Source organism: Hypanus sabinus, chromosome 18 (genome assembly GCF_030144855.1).
Source record: "Hypanus sabinus isolate sHypSab1 chromosome 18, sHypSab1.hap1, whole genome shotgun sequence".
Taxonomy (NCBI): Eukaryota; Metazoa; Chordata; class Chondrichthyes; order Myliobatiformes; family Dasyatidae; genus Hypanus; species Hypanus sabinus.
The window spans coordinates 53,156,809-53,175,283 of NC_082723.1; the positions used below are offsets into that span (position 1 = coordinate 53,156,809).

The 18,475-nt window shown below is 43.4% G+C and overlaps 1 long non-coding RNA gene across 1 annotated transcript; it reads left to right on the forward strand.

The window, feature by feature from the left end:
* The first annotated feature begins 2 nt into the window (after nucleotides 1–2).
* Nucleotides 3–14,068, forward strand: LOC132377521 (uncharacterized). Its single transcript, XR_009506669.1, has 3 exons — nucleotides 3–31; nucleotides 9,221–9,320; nucleotides 14,008–14,068. It is a non-coding gene; the product is annotated as an uncharacterized LOC132377521 (long non-coding RNA).
* The last annotated feature ends 4,407 nt before the right edge of the window (nucleotides 14,069–18,475 follow it).

Consider the following 18,475-nt stretch of genomic DNA (forward strand, 5'->3'; position numbering starts at 1 on the left):
CCAGCTGGTGAGGAGGACCAACGCAGTGAAGGTGGGTGTGGAAAGCTCCAATAGAGAACAGTATAATCAATAGGCTGAGACAATTCAAACGTAAATGGTATGACACAACAATTTTTAACAATTAACACTGAATAAAGGTGGTTGTCCATTACATCCAACAATGTGCAGGAGAGGCTTAAAAGTGGAAAAACTGTTGCACTGGGGCAGTTCCACTCTCTCAGCCTCAGAAGTCTGGGTCCAGTGGAATGAACAAGCGTCATGAACTGGGGTCTATCTTGGATACAGTGGATGACGATGACATCGTCTGTGCCTTGTCACGCCCTTAGCTTCCCATGGAGCATTGCAGTACCGCAATTGCAGTGCAGCAACTCATTAGTAGGGCCAGTGATGTTGTGGGGGTGGAACTGGACTCTCTGACGGTGGTGTCTGAAAAGAGGATGCTGTCCAAGTTGCATGCCATCTTGGACAATGACTCCCATCCACTCCATAATGTACTGGTTAGGCACAGGAGTACATTCAGCCAGAGACTCATTCCACCGAGATGTAACACTGAGCGTCATAGGAAGTCATCCCTACCTGTGGCCATCAAACTTTACAACTCCTCCCTCAGTGTGTCAGACACCCTGAGCCAATAGGCTGGTCCTGGACTTATTTCCACTTGGCATGATTAACTTATTACTATTTAATTATTTATGGTTTTATATTGCTATATTTCTTCACTATTCTTGGTTGGTGCGGCTGTAACAAAACCCAATTTCCCTTGGGATCAATAAAGTATGTCTGTCTATCTGTCTGTACCACCTTCCAGGCCATTGGATCTCACTGTAGATCTCATCCACCCAGTCCGCCAGAGCTGACTTTGCATGCTAGGACAGGCATCTCCCACTCCCCAGGTACTAGGCCATGGGCTACCCTCACCTGGTTTAGCCCACCTGTTGGACTGGTATACCGGAGTGTGGTTTCTGTCACATGCCAACAGCCACTTGGAGCCACAGGTGAGAGAGCTGAGTGTCCAGTGAATGAGCTGCCTGGAATGGACGTGATGGGCCCCCTCACCAAAGGTGCTATCCCTCATGGGACGGCCCAGACATGTAACTAAGCATTGCCAGCTTTATACTGCATTAAGTGGCAGAACAAACTCCCTGACTGTGCCAGTGACCTGAGTTCCATCCTAATCTCTGGTGCTGTCTGGTGTTTGCACATCCTCCATGTGACTATATAATCTTCCCCCAGGTTTCTGCTTCCTGCCACGTTCCAATAATTAGCTCCATTAAACTGTCCTGGTGTGCAGGTAGAATATGGAGAGAGTTGATACAAATATGGGGAGGATAAAATGGGATTAACGTAACTTGATGCCTGCTGGTTGGTGTGGACTCCGTGGGTTGAAGGACTACATACTATATGTTTTATGATGGAATAATGAAACTAACCATATGAGTAGAATATTATAAAAATAGTATGTGCCCTACTGAGTGATTTTCTATCTATGATTCTCAGTTCCAAGTAGCAGAAACTTCACATTCATATTTAAGAAGCGTCTAGTTGTGAGTTGACTTTGGTGGAGAAGCTTTTAGACAAAGCTGACTCTGCATGGTGGTTAATGCACCCCTTTTGGGGGTTGTAGATCTACTGGCTGTGGTCTGAGGCTGGGTAGTGACAGGAACATCAGGTACAAGTTTCTGAGAGAGGAAACAGGTAAAATCATCCAGTGAAAAGGGACAGAATTCTCTGCAAATGGAAAGGTATCGAGGTGATAAGTTTCCCTTTTTAGAATTATAAAGGAACTAGATACCTTTAAAGAATTGTCCAATAATTGACAGTTTGAACCTTTTCATCTCATTTGCTATGATGGTGGATTTTCCTGCCTGGTACATGGTTCCCATTCCAGGTACCCAAGGTAGATATGGACTTTGGTGACAAAAGAGTTGTCGGCTGTGCAGGATTCTGATGTGCTCACACCCTGTGCTGTGTCATGTGCTCACTCAACGATGAGCCTCTTCTCATGAAGTCGACAGTATAGTTGGAGATCATCATTGTTTCTGCAGTCCATTGTATCTACTGGAGCCTGCCCTGAGGACATTAAAGTGCTGTAGCTGGTAGAGGCACTGCCTACCAGCTCTAGCAGCCTGGGTTCGATACTGATCTCTGCTGCTGTTGTTGTGGAGTCTGCATGTTCTCCCTGTGAATGTGTGGGCTTCTTCTGGGTGCTTTGGCTTCCTCCCACATCCTGAAAATGTGCAGGTTGGGAGGTGAACCGGCCACTGCCTCCAGTGTGCAGATGAGTATTGAATCTTGGGTAGATTGAATGGAATGCAGGAAAAATAAAATAAAATAAATGTAGAATTTGTGTAAATTGATGTGAATAGTCAGTGTCTCAGTGTGACTCCACTCTCCATGGATCTATTGTTCAGAAAACAGAAATTCCCGACGTTTGTGGAGAGCTGAATAGTTCGAATTCACTGAAGTGGAAGGCCAACTTTGGATACAATCTTGTCAAAGGGTTCCACCAGTTGGGTTTTCCTCAACTGACATCTGAATGTATTTGTGGACAGTGTTAAGGACTGATCAACATTTCTTGATTTATGAAAGAGTTGTATTCCAGAAGTATTTATCAGCAAGTGAAAAGGTTTCTGCTTCAATGTAAAAACTCTGGTTTATGTTCCAGAACTCATGAATAAAAATACATCGGAAAAGTATCTGAATAACAAAAGTATTAGCATTTAAATCTCAAATTGACATATGAGCGGTGATTGATAAGTTTGTGGCCTAAGGTGAAGGAGTCAATTTTAGAAAACCTAGCACATTTATTTTTCAACATAGTCCCCTCTTACATTTACACACTTAGTCCAGCGGTCGTGGAGCATACGGATCTTGGACCTCCAGAAAGTGTCCACAGCAGGGGTGATCAATAAGTTCGTGGCCTAAGGTAGAAGATGAGTTATACAGCTCTTGTTACATGCATGGGCAGGTCAACTCTTTGAGGGATTATGCAGAAAGTTTGAAGTTAAAACCTCATCTCCTTCTACCTTAGGCCACGAACTTATCGATCACCCATGCAGTGGACACTTTCTGGAGGTCCAAGATCTGTATGCTCCACGACCGCTGGACTAAGTGTGTAAATGTAGGAGGGGATTATGTTGAAAAATAAATGTGCTAGGTTTTCTAAAATTGACTCCTTCTACCTTAGGCCACGGACTTATCAATCACCCCTCGTAATAAAAGTATACAGTACATAATATATCATTTTATGCAGTGAAACATACAAGACCGTGAAAGGTAATGACAAGGTAACACAACTTCTTATGGTTGATGAATCATTATCTTAAAGAAATGGCTTGTTAATTTAAGACAGAAATGAGGTGACGTTGCTTTCTCTCAGAATCAAGTCTTCAAAACTCTTTTCTTCAGAGGCCAGTAGTAACAGTTTTTTTTTGAATGACACTTCAAAAGCGAGAGGGAGAATGACGAGCAAGAGGAGGTAGGAATGTGGAATCGGGTAGCAGTCAGATCAGCTATGATCAATTCGAATGATGGAGCAGGCTTGAGGGGTCTTACAGTTGCTGCTGTTCAGAAATCTGTCCTGGATTCAGTATGTGTGTGCCATTACCAAGAAGGCATGGCAGAGTCTCGACCTCTTTTTTAGAAATTTGTGAAGGTTGACATGCCATCTAAACCTTTGACAAACTTCTACAGATGAGTGGTGGAGAGTATATTGGCTGGTTGCATCACAGCCTGGTTTGTAAACACCAATGCCCTTGAATAGAAAAGCCTACAAAAAGTAGCGGATAAAGCCCTGCCCATCACGGTAAAGCCCTCTACACCGTTGAGCACATCTACAAGGAGCAGTATCACTGGAAAGCATCATCTATCAACAAGGACCCCAACCATCCAGGTGCTTTGGATTCAGTAAGTGGGACATAAGACACTGATTGTGAGTAAGCACATTAACCATTTATTTACAAATAAACAGTGAAACACTCACAAGTATCTAAATCAAATAAATACTTACATAAGCCCCCAATGAGGCTAAACATTCAATAACTCTTCTAACTCAAACAGGTACTTTGTTAAGTCCAGCCAAATTACACAGCCACCCATACTAAACATTCAACAAGCAGGTTTTTATCTAAGTGTGCACTCGTGCCCCTCTTTCTGCAGCACACTTTCCCAATGATCCTTCAGCCCTGTTCATGACCCAGTCTGAAGGGGAGCCCCTAGCAAAAAGAGATGGAGCGTCTCGCATGCGCTACTCTTATACTGTTTGGCTGCACGAACTGGGCGCCAGTGCTGCTATGCGGAAGCCAGCCAATGGGAGAGAGCTGCTACATCCTAAAGGGGACAATCAGCGACCGGCATGGCAGATGTGGCTTTCAATGGTCAAGTAAGTTAATGATTTATTTTACATTCCATCCCTCAAAAGATGCAGCACAGTGACATTTGGCCTCAGGCTTGTATAATCCCCATGAACACCCCACTAAACCACATATCAAATGCAAAAACTACAATACCGATAGTACTATAACCCTAATAGACACTACCCAGTGTACTAACCTCCTAGCACCCAAGTTGTTACCAGCTTCTCCCCAAGTGTAATAGCTATGTAACTGGTCCCCCACTTTCTTAATCTTATCCACTGACTGTCAGATATGATCAGCCAGGTGAGTGATGTTCCCCGACTCTTGACCAATAACAGCACAGGTGCCACCTTTCTCTGCAAGCAGGTAGTCTGAGGCCATCCGACTCTGCAAAGCAACCATTCAAGTAGCCTTCACTTCAGCCGACACTCGAGTCAGAACATCCTTCGTGGACTTGTTGGCGATGGCCATCTAGTTACCCGGCGTCTCCATGGCAGAGGTCACACATATCAGTTCCCGGGATGGTCTGGCCATTCAGTACTGGGGAAAGACTATTATCTGTTCTGTCCCTGTGATAGGCCTCTTTCTACGTCGAGCATCACGGGTAGGGTGCTTACCCAGGGCTGTATCTACGGCACTACATACCCCGGACAGCAGCAGCTAAACCACCCTGTGGGAAGGCCCTGGAGCTGCATATCCCTTAAGTGCCATCCTGTGTTTGGGGAGTGCCCAAACTTAACAAAGAACGTTTAATCAAACAACATATTTACAATATTACTCAAATACTACTGATATATTAAATACACAACACCCACCTTCACCGCACCGTTCAGCAACGACACAGTTATTCCAGAATACCGCTCCTACTCATGTACTCTGCGTCTCACTGACTAGTTGGGCCTGTGTCTGTAATACCACCCACACTGACAGTCCTTTCCCGTCCTTGTCAGCTGTGGAATAGCTTTCAGAGGCAGGACTGTAGGGGTTAAACAAGTTACAAGTAGGGAAATACCAGCTCTTAAAGGACTCACTCCACCAGGGGTCACTAAGTCTGAAGTTCTTTAAGGCCTGAACCATATGATTGGGCGAGGTTTGTTGGAACGGACTATCCTCTCCCTGTTTCACCCAAAGCAGAATGCCAAAGTCAATGGAGCTGGACAAGTTCCCCCAACAGTCTTTTTCCTTACCATCGAAGAGGATTTGTATTAATGGTATACGGCGTGGGTCAGAGTCCTCATACAAATTCAGAAATCCGATGTGTTGGTTCTGTTTGCATACTCATACCCCATCCACAGGAACATGTGATAGGACCTCCCACCACAGGTAACGTCATCACCACTGTCGTCTGCACCCACCACTTCGCCATTCTGCAATATAGGGAGACACACACTCATACCCTCCCTGGTTAACCACTGGGTATTTGGACATGTCATTCCCGGTTCCCCCGGTATCGCTACACCCACCCCCCCCCACTCTGTGTATTCTATGGTCCATGCATCGCAAACTCTCCCCGCCCTGGTGGCCCCCTGTGGTTACTGCACCCGAACCTTCCCCGATTCCCCTTCCAACTCCACCTCCTCCAGCCTCAGAGGGTCTGACACTGTTAACTGGGGACCCAGCTGGACTTGCTGGCCAGGAATCCAATTAGTCCACCGCTTGCTGCAGCACACCTAGCCACCCCTGGGGAGCTCAGGTAATAGTTTAACCTGTTGTGTTCGATCAGCCCCACTGCTCTCAGGTGATATTGGATGTGAAACATCCATGGATTCCATGCCCCAACCGCAGATCTTAGCTCCAGCCAATAGTCTGATTGAATTTCCCAGGGGATCCCATACATGGATGACAAGTGCTGTAGCCCTTTTATTTTGTTTTCCTAGTCACTATGGCTACACATACTAACTGCACGTTTACACGTCACTGCCACCAGGACTTTGGAGTACGTGTTGACCATGGTCAACTCAAACTGCTTTTTATTCTGTCGCAGCAGAGACCCAATATGTTCTATCTGCCAGATCTGACCTGCTCCTGTACCCCTTTGGTTATGTCCCAAGGGAGCTACTGGCCATCCCTGGGCTTAACTTGTTGGCAGGTCGGGCAGCTTATGGCCATCATTTTGGCCTCGTCAGAATTTAGAGACACTCTTTGAGCCGCCACTCATTTCTTACCCCATCCACCCCTAAGTGCGCCCTCCTCTGGTGTGTCCAGGTAACTGCGGTCCTTTTCCTCAGCTACGCCTTCATTGTTAACTTGGAGCATTGTTGAAAATGAGATGGGCTCTGATGACCAGGTTATTCCTTGCCATTCCATGCAAAGATTGGCCTTTAATATCCCTTAGGTTTATTGAGCGGTCAAATGAGAATGGTGTAAGCTGGCAATCACCCGCAGCACGACATCCGAGAAGAAAAGAATCAATCTTTGATTGTCATGATAGTTGACGCAGCCTCCTCATCCCTTGAAATGAATGTGAACAGGGGATGATCTTCCAAAAGAGCAGAGAGTCATTTAAACTCAACACTTGTTGAGGACAATAGTCGGTTTCTTCAATGATTCATTTTAACTCCTTTGGAATATGTTCAGATCTTGATGTGTCCCACCTGCACCTCCATAAGATGAGCATGATATGGGCTTGCATGCTTCTTGAAGCATTTGCACCAGTTATAGCTGACCTTGAACGTATCAGCTCTTTCAGAAGATTCATTATCTGCCTCACATTCTCTTCTTTCCAAAAATATCTTGCTTTCCCCCAGATCACCTTCAAACGTGGTGTTAATTCTGACCTTCCATTCTACAGGCTTTTCATTCCCTCCATTGACTGCAGTCTTTTGTATCATTAAAGATTGTTTATATTAGTGTTGCCGGAAATTTTAGCGAACTGTTAATATTTAGCCAATGCTCACCTTTCTCACATCAACTAAATACATCAGGTCTAATATTAACACTTGCAGGTTTCTGTGACTAAGGCTACATCCACACTAGACCGGATAAATCCACTTGTTTTCTGTAGATGTGTCCTGAGCATGCCCAGTAAGAGGACATTTGCCCAAATACCCATTTTAATGTGGATGGAGGTATTTTCAAAAACGCTTGGTATGGATGCCTATCGTTTTACACGAAACCGGCGTTTTCAAAATTATCCGATCTAGTGTGGACGTATTAATTGGCAAGGTGGAATTTTCAGATCTGCTGGGCAATTCAATCCACTTTGACAGACAACACACACGAAATGCTGGTCCACCAGCATTTCGTGTGTGTTGCTTGAATTTCCAGCATCTGCAGATTTCCTCGTGTTTCCACTTTGACAGAATCCAGTTTCTGATGAATCCCAATGACAAGTAGAATCCTGGAGAAAATGCATGGTGGGCAGAGATAGGCCGACTTTCTGTAGCAGCGTAAAAAACCTTGCAAATCATGGATATGTACCTTTAAATAGTCAATGGCAGTATAGAGAAATTTTGTAAATTGAATATTTTCTGTGGAATACCTGTCAACAAAATTGTTATTATATCATGCAACCTCCAGAGTGGCGGATGACAAATTAAATGGTTTTGTCCATTTTTCATCCATCATTTTCCCTGTAATTGATAGAAAGTACAGAACTGTATGTGCAGATGATTGGTGTTGAGCTAGGTTTTGACATTTACGATGAATCCTTTGCTGGTAGGAAAGTACCGTAGAATTCATCAAATTGTGGTTGTGCTGGAAAGCTGGTGGTGGTCAAAGAGCAAGTACTCGTGGTCATGATCAGACTGGCAGGGAGTGGGGATTAAGCACTGGAATGAACCAAGGTTTCTAAAATTGTGATGGAACTTGACAAGTTTATAAGAGTCTGGGTAAAGGGGGTTAAGAGTTGACTGCTATTAAACAGCACAGATTTAAGGCAATTTGTAAAGGATCAGAGAAGATCGAGGGAATATTTCTATTGCCTAGATTGTGTTGGATGTTCTGGAATTCTCTGCTGAAAAGTAATGGATAAGTATTTGAATTGCCATAGCCCTCAGGACCACAGACTTCCGTCCGGCAAGTCGGATTAAGTTTAACTATTGAGATGCCAAGGGACATCATTGGGTCAGCAGTACCTATGGAGGGTAAAGGGCAGTCAGTGTTTTGGGTTGAGACTTTTCATCTGGATCTGAAACGTTGAACCTCTGTTTTCCTCCACAGATGCTGCCCGGCCTTTTGAGTCCCTCCAGCATTTCCGTCCATCACTCCACATCCCAGCGCTTACAGCTCCATTAAGTCTAATCAACTCTTTCTCAGTCAACATCAATATAACAGGCTAAATGTACTTCTAATCCATAAAGTCCAACCATTCCAATGTTAGAAAAGGGGACGGGAGAAAATGAATGAAAAAAACTCCTGAAAAATTTTCCAGTTTCTTGCTATAGTTTGGAATTGTGTTTGGTATTTGTTCAAAGTTCAAAATCCAAATTTCCGGCACATGTTTCCTGCAGCTGAGACCCTTTGCAGTATGTGATTGAACTACCGCCCCTGGCCTTGCATTGTATTGTCTATGTGCACTAAACTTATCTCTTTAACAATTTATCCTGCATTCTGTTATCATTTTACCTTGTATTATGTCAATGGACTTTCGCAACGAACTGATCTAGATAAGCTTTTCATTGTATTTTGGTCAAGTCACTGATGAGTTCAGTGTGAAGGCAGGTTGGCACTGGCTGACTACCGCACCTACACTGGGGCTGGTGAGACAGCTGAAAGCAAACTTCTGTTTGGTTCCCATCCATACAGGGCATATAGTGCCGGGAGAAACACCGCCTGCTGAGAGATTCAAAGTGATGTCTCAATGCTTGGAGTGTGTTTGTAGAGTGTAATGGTAATAAAATGCTCCTGTTTTCTCCTTCTGCCAGTGGCTGTACGCGTCACATTTCCCCCAACCTTCGATGCTTATTCCTCAGCCGATAACCAGGATGTCATATCCTTTCTACGCTGTCAGGCCACAGATTCACGGTAAGGGAAAACCATTGGAAACAATACTGTTCTCTAAAACTTACTGCAGGTGAATAATTAATGCATCTAAATCATAATCATCTGCTCATTGTTTTAAAAATACCAGCACTGACCTACTTGTTTAATTTTGAACAGAGATGAGGAGGAAATTCTTTAGGCAGGGGGCGATGAACATGTGGAAATCTTTGCCAAAGGCAATTGTGGGGGCCAGGTCATTGGGGACATTTAAGGTTGAGGTTGATAGGTTCTTGATTAGTCAGGGCATGAAAAGTTATGGGGAGAAGGCAAGAGAATGGAGTTTAAAGGGCTAATAAATCAGCCAAGATGAAATCGCGGAGCGGACTCGATGGGTGGACTGACCTAATTTTGCTCCTATGTCTTATGGTCTTAATTGAATGAATTCCACATTTAATCACATGGACAATGGGTAATGTGTATTATAAATTGGATGGCTGGTATCGTTAATCTCATTTCATACTATAACGTAGGTAAAACTGGGGAATACACATCACAGATATAATATGAATAAGATCACTTCAGAAGGATGAAGTAATATTTGAGTCGTTTGAGATGTGATGTGCTTTTTGCACACTACACAAACGAATAGTTTCTAAGTTCTCCACCACCGAGGGGTTTTCTCAGATCATTTCTTGCTCTCTTCAACACTGACTAAGCAGGATTGATGAAGATGTTTAACTATTCTGCTTCCCCTTTCCTTTCTTCCTCATTTCTTCTTCTTCCTCCCTGTCCTTCTTCCCTCCTCCGCATTCCTCCTTCCTCCTTCTCCTGTTTTATCCCTATCCTTTCTTTTTCCTCATTTTTCTTCTCTAACTCGTCCATTTCCCTCAGAGCGCTTGATGGCTCTGGGTCTGTGCTCACTGGAATTCAGAAGAGTGAGGGTTGACCTCATTGAAACCTATCGACCGTTGAAAGGCTTCGATAGAGTGGATGTAGAGTCGATGTTTCCTGGGGTGGGGGAGTCTAAGACTTGGGGGCACAGCCTCAGAATCCAGGGGCTTCCCTTTAGCCAGAAAGTGGTGATTCTGTGGAATTCATTGCCACAGGCGGCTGTGGAGGCCAACGTATATTTAAGGCAGAGGTTGATAGATTCTTGATTGGTCCGAGCGTGAAAGGGATACGGGGAGAAGGCAGGAGATTGGGGCTGAGAGGGAAAATGAATCAGCCATGATGGAATAGTGGAGCACACTCGATGGGCCAAATGGCCTAATTCTGCTGCTATATCTTATGTTCTTATGGTACGATCGGAGCTGGGTGGTGGGTAGTGCATAACATTCACATTGCTGCAGTGGGAAGATGCAGGGATACTAGTGCTGCTGGCTGCGGAATCAGAGACTAGAATTAGAAATAAGTCCTTCAGGGTTATAGAATCTTTTATATTCATTCAGAGAGTTGTTGAGTGAGTGCTTGGCCACGTGACCTGACACCTCTTTTAATGGCCTCATCGAGGGGGTGGGATTGTTACGCGCGCACTGCAATCTTTTCATTATATCAAAGGCTCAATATTAAAAACAGCGTGGTGGAAAAGTGTTGAAGGAACCTCATATCTAACTTCACTGGAGCTCCTGTTGATCGCGCAGGTGTCCATGGGAATTTGATATATCCGAATCTGATGATCTGTCAAGGCTAAAAACAAAATCAAAGCAAGTTTTCAGTGAGCCATCAAAACAGTGTGGCAGTTAGCAGAGCAGAGAGCTGAGGGATTCGTGATATCCCTGTCATCATGGCGGAGTCTTCCGGCCGTTACTGTCTTTCAAGGAAAGTACTAGGAACCTAAAGAAGTTTCAGATGGAACGTATGTCACTGTTCAGAGAATTCCCTGCTTGGTATCAATGGTCCCGGTCACTGGCGGCCAGTTGTCCATTATTTATAAATTGGCGGAGCTGTTGATTTCCTGATTGGCCATTTATCTTACATTCACTGTCATTCCTCACCTTGCAATCAGGTGTTTGCTCCTATTTAACAGCAGATGGAGCCTTCATACATGTCCCCAAAGACCCCTATCTCTGGCTCCAACCTCCGACCAGGTTTGCACAGCAACACACAAGATGGTGCAGGAACTCAGTGGGTCAGGGAGCTTCCATGGAAGGAAGAGGACAATCAATGTCTTGGGTTAGTCCACACATCTACGGTTTCCTGTCTCTCCACCTCATTTGCCCCCTTCTCAGTTTCAGACCACACCATCAGCTCCAAATCAAAGGGCCTCTCCTAGACTCCTGATGGAGGTTCTTCTTCCTCTATCTTTTTTAATGGCCGCTGGCCGCCCAACTTTAAGGTGCATTACTGCCACCAACTCCTCTGTGCTTTCCTAATATCATCTTCCAAACATAAAACCGCACCCTGTGTCATTAAATGCGCTAAGGACTTTTCACACCTTAAAGTAGTGCTGAAGATGTCTTGTAATTGCTTGCCAGCCCGAGAGCAGCAGCATGGCTGGCCTGCTCCCTCCTCCTCTCCAGCCACAGGACTCTTGGGCGTTCCAACGTGCAATCGCTTCCGGGATCACAGGGCACATCATAGTGTTGCTCTCTAAAGCTCCAAGTCTCCTTTGTGATTAAAAAATGGCGGGGGTGGGGGTGGGTGGATTTGTGGGGACAATATTCCAGCACTGATTGATAAGGGCATAATGACCGCCACAGAAAGAGGGTAGGTCAAGTCACTGGCCAGGTCATTTGCTGCAATTCAAAAGTTCAAAGGTCCAATTTAATGTCAGAGAAATGTATACAAGAAACATCCTGAAATGCTTTTTCTTCGCAAACATCCTCGAAAACAGAGAAGTGCCTCAAAGGATGAACGACAGTTAAATGTGAGAACCCCAAAGCCCCTCCCCAGTTCCCAGTAAGCGGCAGCGAACAATGATACCCCCCCACCAGCAAAAAAGCGCTTCAGTGCCGTCACCGAGCCCAAGCGTGTGCTAAGCAATAGCAAAGACACAGACCGAAGTTACCCTAAGGGCTTCGCATTTTATCCAACATTTGACAGTTTCTCTCTCTTCCTAATAAGGGAGAGGGAGGTACCCCCCATTTTCACAGCGAGCGGGAGACATAACAACAACTGATGTTAAAAGTCCATTTCGTCACTTTTTCCAAGCTCTGTGTCTGAAGATCGCAAAGACCTCGGGTCTTTGGGCCCACAGCAAAAGATTTTCCGGCCTCCCCGACGACACACGGGTCTCCTGCCATGACACCGACCTTCGATCCGCCCGTCTCCAGGGCCCGAGACCTTAGGCTTCCAAACACGATCGAGACTCTCAGGCCAAACCCTTGGCATGTCGAATAGCGTACGGTCTTGGAACCCCGAGAATGGGTCCCATCTCTGCAAAGAACCAAAGCCTGGGTATGACTCCAGGTCAGGGTCTTCAAAAGAACCCTGAAAGGGAAAAATAGAGAAATTAAAGGTGGAAATAGAGCTGTTTCTGAAGATGCAAGCAAAGGAGTCCCCGTTAGGCGCCATTGACCATCCCAAGATAATCCAAGTAAAAAGGTTAAATAAGGCTCCGAGTGAATACCCTGATGTATTGGAAACCAGCTGTAGCCAAAAACACACGTCAATCACTCCTTCTCTGCTATTCACTTTCAACAAAGCATCAGTCCCTCCTCGATGCCCATTTCAAACCAGCCGATGGAGTCTCTTTCAGTTACCACATCTCTCCCTTCCTCTCCAGCCAAAAGCAACTTGAAACGGTTGACTTTACATTCCTCTCTGTCCCATCTAGCCGACAGCTGCCTCCACTTCCAAGTCATCCCGATGGAGATTTGCCTATTTGATAAAGATGATGCCATGGTTGGCTGTAATCACTAGCATGGGCCACTAGCCCAGTAGCGTCCACCATGGGAGATCATAATGAACCAGGAGATGTTGGGTTGGGGCTTATTGGTGGGGGGAGGGGTTGGCTGGGTGATGACCATCTGCAGCAGGGGATGGACACGAGGGGAGGAGGAAGGGAAGTGAGAAAATAGGCACCCGTTTGCATGTTTCTCCTGTGACCATGTAGGTGGGTTTCCTCGTCTGTTACGGTTTCCTCCCGTCTCGCAAAACTGTGTGCGTTGGCAGGTTAATCGGCAAATTGCACTTCATGTGAAAGCGAGTCGTAGAATCTGAAAGGAATTGACAGAATGCGGGGGGACTAACGAGTGTTCAGTTTCAATAGGTACATTTAATGTCAGAGAAACGTATGCAATATACATCCTGAAATTCTTTTTCTTTGAAACCAGCCACGAAAACAGAGGAGTGCCCCCAACGAATGAATGACAGTCAAAGCCCACCCCCCAACTCACCCCTCCCACGCCCAAGCAGCGCCAAGGCAACGACCCCCCCACCCACCAGCAAAAAAGCATCGGCACCCCTCAGCGAGCACTCAAGCGGGCAGCAAAGCATCAATAAAAATACAGACTTGCAGTACCCCAAAGACTACTCATTCACCCAGTATTCTACACACCACAGGCTCTCTCTCTCTATCTCCCCCTAGTAAGGGAAAAGGAGTGACCCCATTTCAGCCGTTAGAGTAGGGTTGGTGTAGAAATGGATTCTTGATCGCAGTGCAGCCTAGATGGTTCCAAGGTTCTGTTTCTGTGCCACGCCTATATAACTCTATGGTAATGGCTCTATATTCTCAGTACTACAGACTCCACCGTGGTTAAACAAGGACTTTCTTTGTCTTCCAAATCAGCATACCTTCCTCGCCTTCCTCTCCTGTACCACGCTGATCCAGTAGATAGGCTGGCACTGCGGGGCACTGCGGCTCACGAAGTGGGGCAAGGCTTGCCACAGATCTGGAAGAGAACAGGTAAAACACAACAATACCATTCGCATTGTGTGATATTCCACACCTGCAAGGTGTGTACCAAGCGTACAAGTCACACTTGGTCAGAGAAATCAAACTTTTTGCCGTTAGCATGGTAAGTTGTTGCAGTGGCCCATAAAAATGGATGAGGTGGTGTGGACAAAATCAGTGAGGGCCACTTAGAGGATATGAAACCAAAGCTAGAACCCAAGGCCTCCTCCACGACCAGGTTGAGGCCACCCTCAGGTTGGAGGAGCAACATCTCATATTCCATCTGAGTAGCCTCCAACCTGGTGGCATGAACATCCATTTCTCCTTTCAGTAAAAGAAAACTCCCTCCCCTTCCCCTCTTCTATTCTCCACTCTGGACGTTTACCTCTTCATGCTTGCCTACCATCCCCCTCCCCGGTCCCTTCCTCCTATAGTCTATCCTCCTCTCTGATCAGACTCCTTCGCCTCCAGCCCTTTATCTTTCCCAACCACCTCTCACCTTCCTGCATCCTCCTTCCCCACCCCAACCCTTTTATTCTGGGATCTTCCCCCTTCTTTCTCAGTCCTGATGAAGGTCTTTTTTTCTTTTTCAATCTTTTTATTGAGTTTCATATACAAAAAAAAACAATATAACATAACATAACATTGAATGGGTTATAAATACACTAGGCTTGAAGTTAAATTAGTAATAAGATATCAATATCTTATTGAGATATCAACAAAGAACATCATAAGATAATCAATTAATTGTACATGAAAAAAGGATAATCACAAAAAAAGGGAAAAAAATACAAGAAAAAATATATATTAAAATAAAGCAATAAACCTTAACTAACATGGGCAATAATAATAGTTTATATATACATGATAGTGTCAAGAACTCCGGAACTCCATACCAAAACAAGGATAAAAAGAGAGAAGGTCTGGAAGAGGTCAAATTAACTCATATGAAAATGTCGAATAAACGGTCCCCAAGTTTCTTCAAATTTAATTGATGGATCAAAAATAGTACTTCTAATTTTTTCTAAGCTCAAACAAGAAATAGTTTGAGAGAACCACTGAAACGTGGTAGGAGGGTTTACTTCTCTCCAATTTTGTAATATAGACCTTCTAGCCATTAGAGTTGCAAATGCGATCATTCATCTAATTGAAGGGGAAAGTCGACTACCATCCTCATTTGGTATACCAAAAATTGCAGTGATAAAATGGGGTTGTAAATCAATATTCCAAACTGAGGAAATGATAGCAAATATATCCTTCCAATAGTTATGTAAGGTGGGACATGACCAAAACATGTGGGTTAATGAAGCAACTTCTGAGTGACATCTGTCACAAAGAGGGTTAATATGGGAGTAGAATCGAGCAAGCTTATCTTTAGGCATGTGGGCTCTATGTACCACCTTAAATTGTATTAAAGCATGTTTAGCACATATAGAAGAAGAGTTAACCACTTGTAAATTTTTTTCCCATTTTTCTGTTGATATAGTATATTGAAGCTCTTTTTCCCACTCTTGTTTAATTCTTCCTGACATTTCTGGTTGTATCTTCATGATCATATTATAAATAAGAGCCACTAAACCCTTCTGACAAGGGTTCAAGGTAAAAATTATATCTAAAAAATCCATCGGAGTTGAATTGGGAAAGGATGGTAAAACTTTAAATAAAAAGTTTCTGATTTGTAAATATCTAAAAAAATGAGTTTTAGGTAACTTAAATTTGTTAGAAAGTTGGTCAAAAGACATCAGACTACCTTCAAAAAAAAATCATGAAAGCGTGTTATACCTTTCCTTTTCCATATGCTAAAGGCTTGATTTATTAAGGAGGGTTTAAAAAAAAAGTTAAATAAGATAGGGCTATCAAGAACAAAATTTCTCAGAGTGGAAAACTTACGAAATTGAAACCAAATTCGTAATGTGTGTTTATTATATTATAATATAATATAATATAATATTATAATATATTATAAACCTGTTGCTTCTGTTCTTACTAATAATCATAGATCCTCTTTTTTTCAATTATCTTGTGGTACAAGACAAGGCTGTCCTTTAAGTCCTCTATTATTTAATATTGCACTGGAACCTTTAGCCATTGCTATTCGTGAATCACCTAATATTTTTGGTATTACCCGTAATGAGAAGTTATATAAGTTATCACTATATGCTGATGACTTGTTATATATTTCTGATCCTGATAGGTCTATTCCCGCTATTTTATCCTTGTTGGCTCAGTTTGGTAGCTTCTCTAGTTATAAATTAAATTTGAATAAGAGTGAATTATTCCCTTTAAATGCGCAAACTTTACTGAATAACAGGGTATCATTTAAAGTTGTTACTGATAACTTCACTTAATTAGGTATAAAAATTACCAAGAAACATAAAGATTTATTCAGATTGAATTTTTTACCTTTGCTTTATCAAATTCAACAACTTACTACTAGATGGTCTCCCTTATCCTTATCATTGGTTGGTCGGATTAATGCTATTAAAATGATGGTTTTACCGAAATTTCTATATTTATTTCAAGCTCTACCAATTTTTATTCCTAAATCTTTTTTTGATAACATGGATTCTAAAATTTCCTCATTTGTGTGGAAAAATAAAAACCCCAGGTTAAGTAAAAAACAGTTACAGAAACCTAAAAAAGATGGTGGTTTAGCTTTACCTAACTTTAGATTTTACTATTGGGCGAATAACATCGGAAACTTAATATACTGGAAACATGATTCGGATTCACCATTATGCCCACAGTGGGTAAATTTGGAATGTAATGATGCACAAGGATATTCTTTATTCTCCGTTCTTGGTTCTTCTCTTCCCGTTGATTTAGCCAAGTTCAATAAACAAATATCTAACCCTGATGAAGGTCTTCACCTGGAGAGTTGGCTGTTTATTCATCTCCATAGATGCTGAGTTCCTCCAGTGTTTTCAGTGTGTCGTTAAAGGCTGAAGTTTGTTATGTTAACAAATCGGTTACCATTTTCTCCCTTAAAAACAGGAGTTCAAAAAAGCTATAGGACTAGTTATAGGGCTAGTTACAAACAGAAAATGCTGCAGGAACTCAGCAGATCAAGGGCTGCTGATTACTTAAGTTTGTGTTGTGTTTAATTAACTAAACAAAGTGGGCTACTAAAAAATAACTTTCTAAACAGGGTCCACATTTGTTTTTTGGGAAGGTTGCTTGAGAACTGGCTTTATTTGACGATTCCTGTCAGGGTGCTTGTACATAAAAGGAGTGGGATTGAGACCTGCAAATTAAATAAATGTGCCTGAAATCCTCATATATAAGGTCTGTAACTTGAGCACATTGAACAATTCAGGATAGAGATAGTGTGCTTGTGTTTGTAAAGATTTTCACCGTTTGGTCACGTTCCACGATTTGAGAGCTGTTTTCAATCTTTAAACCTGTCCAATGTTTGTACGATATTGGAGCAGAATTAGGCCATTTGGCCCATTAAGTCTGCTCCACCATTTCATCATGGCTGATCCAATTTTCCCCTCAGCCCCAATCTCCTGCTTCTCTGTCTCCCTTCATGCACGGACTAATCAAGATTTTATCAACCTCTGCCTTAAATATACCCAATGACTTGGCCTCCTCAGCTGCCTGTGGCAACGAATTCCACCACCACTCTCTGACTAAAGAAATTCCTCCTCACCTCTGTTCTAAAGGGATGTCCCTCTATTCTGAGGCTGTGTCCTTCCAGTAACTGATGGTGAACTCTTCACCAGAGCAATCAGCTAACCACTGCAAAGCAGAAGTGATGTTAATCTCCCTGGGGGTAGGACTTCAAAATGTTTTAAAACAGTGCCCCAACACATGTGAACATATACTCATTGCTTCAAAGGTCCAAAGGTTCATTTATTATCGAAGTACACAACTCTGAAATTCTTCTTCTCCGGGTAGCCACCATACCAATACAGAAACGAACGGCAGCACAATCATCAAATTCCTAATCCCTCCTCCCCACGCAAAAAAATGAACAAAAACGGAACAGGCACTTCGACCCACAAAACCCCCTTCCCTGCACGCAAAAGAACGGGAAAGATTGGGCAAAAACACAGAATATAAAAATTATAAGGCTGAGAGAAGTCCATATCCAAAACCTGGTAACATCACTAAACTAACGAGTGATTCCCCAGGTCATGTGCTATGTGCACTGGGGAAACGGAAAGACTTCATTCCAAGTGAATTTAGGCTGTGATTCACGACCACGGTGGGCAAATGAGAGCATTTCATTAGCCCAGTGAGTACTCCACCTCTACGTGAGTCACAGTCTGAACCCAATACACTACCACCAGGATAACTGGGACAATACACGCATTGAATTCCGTTTGTGAACTCCAAGGTAAGTTTGAATATACACCAG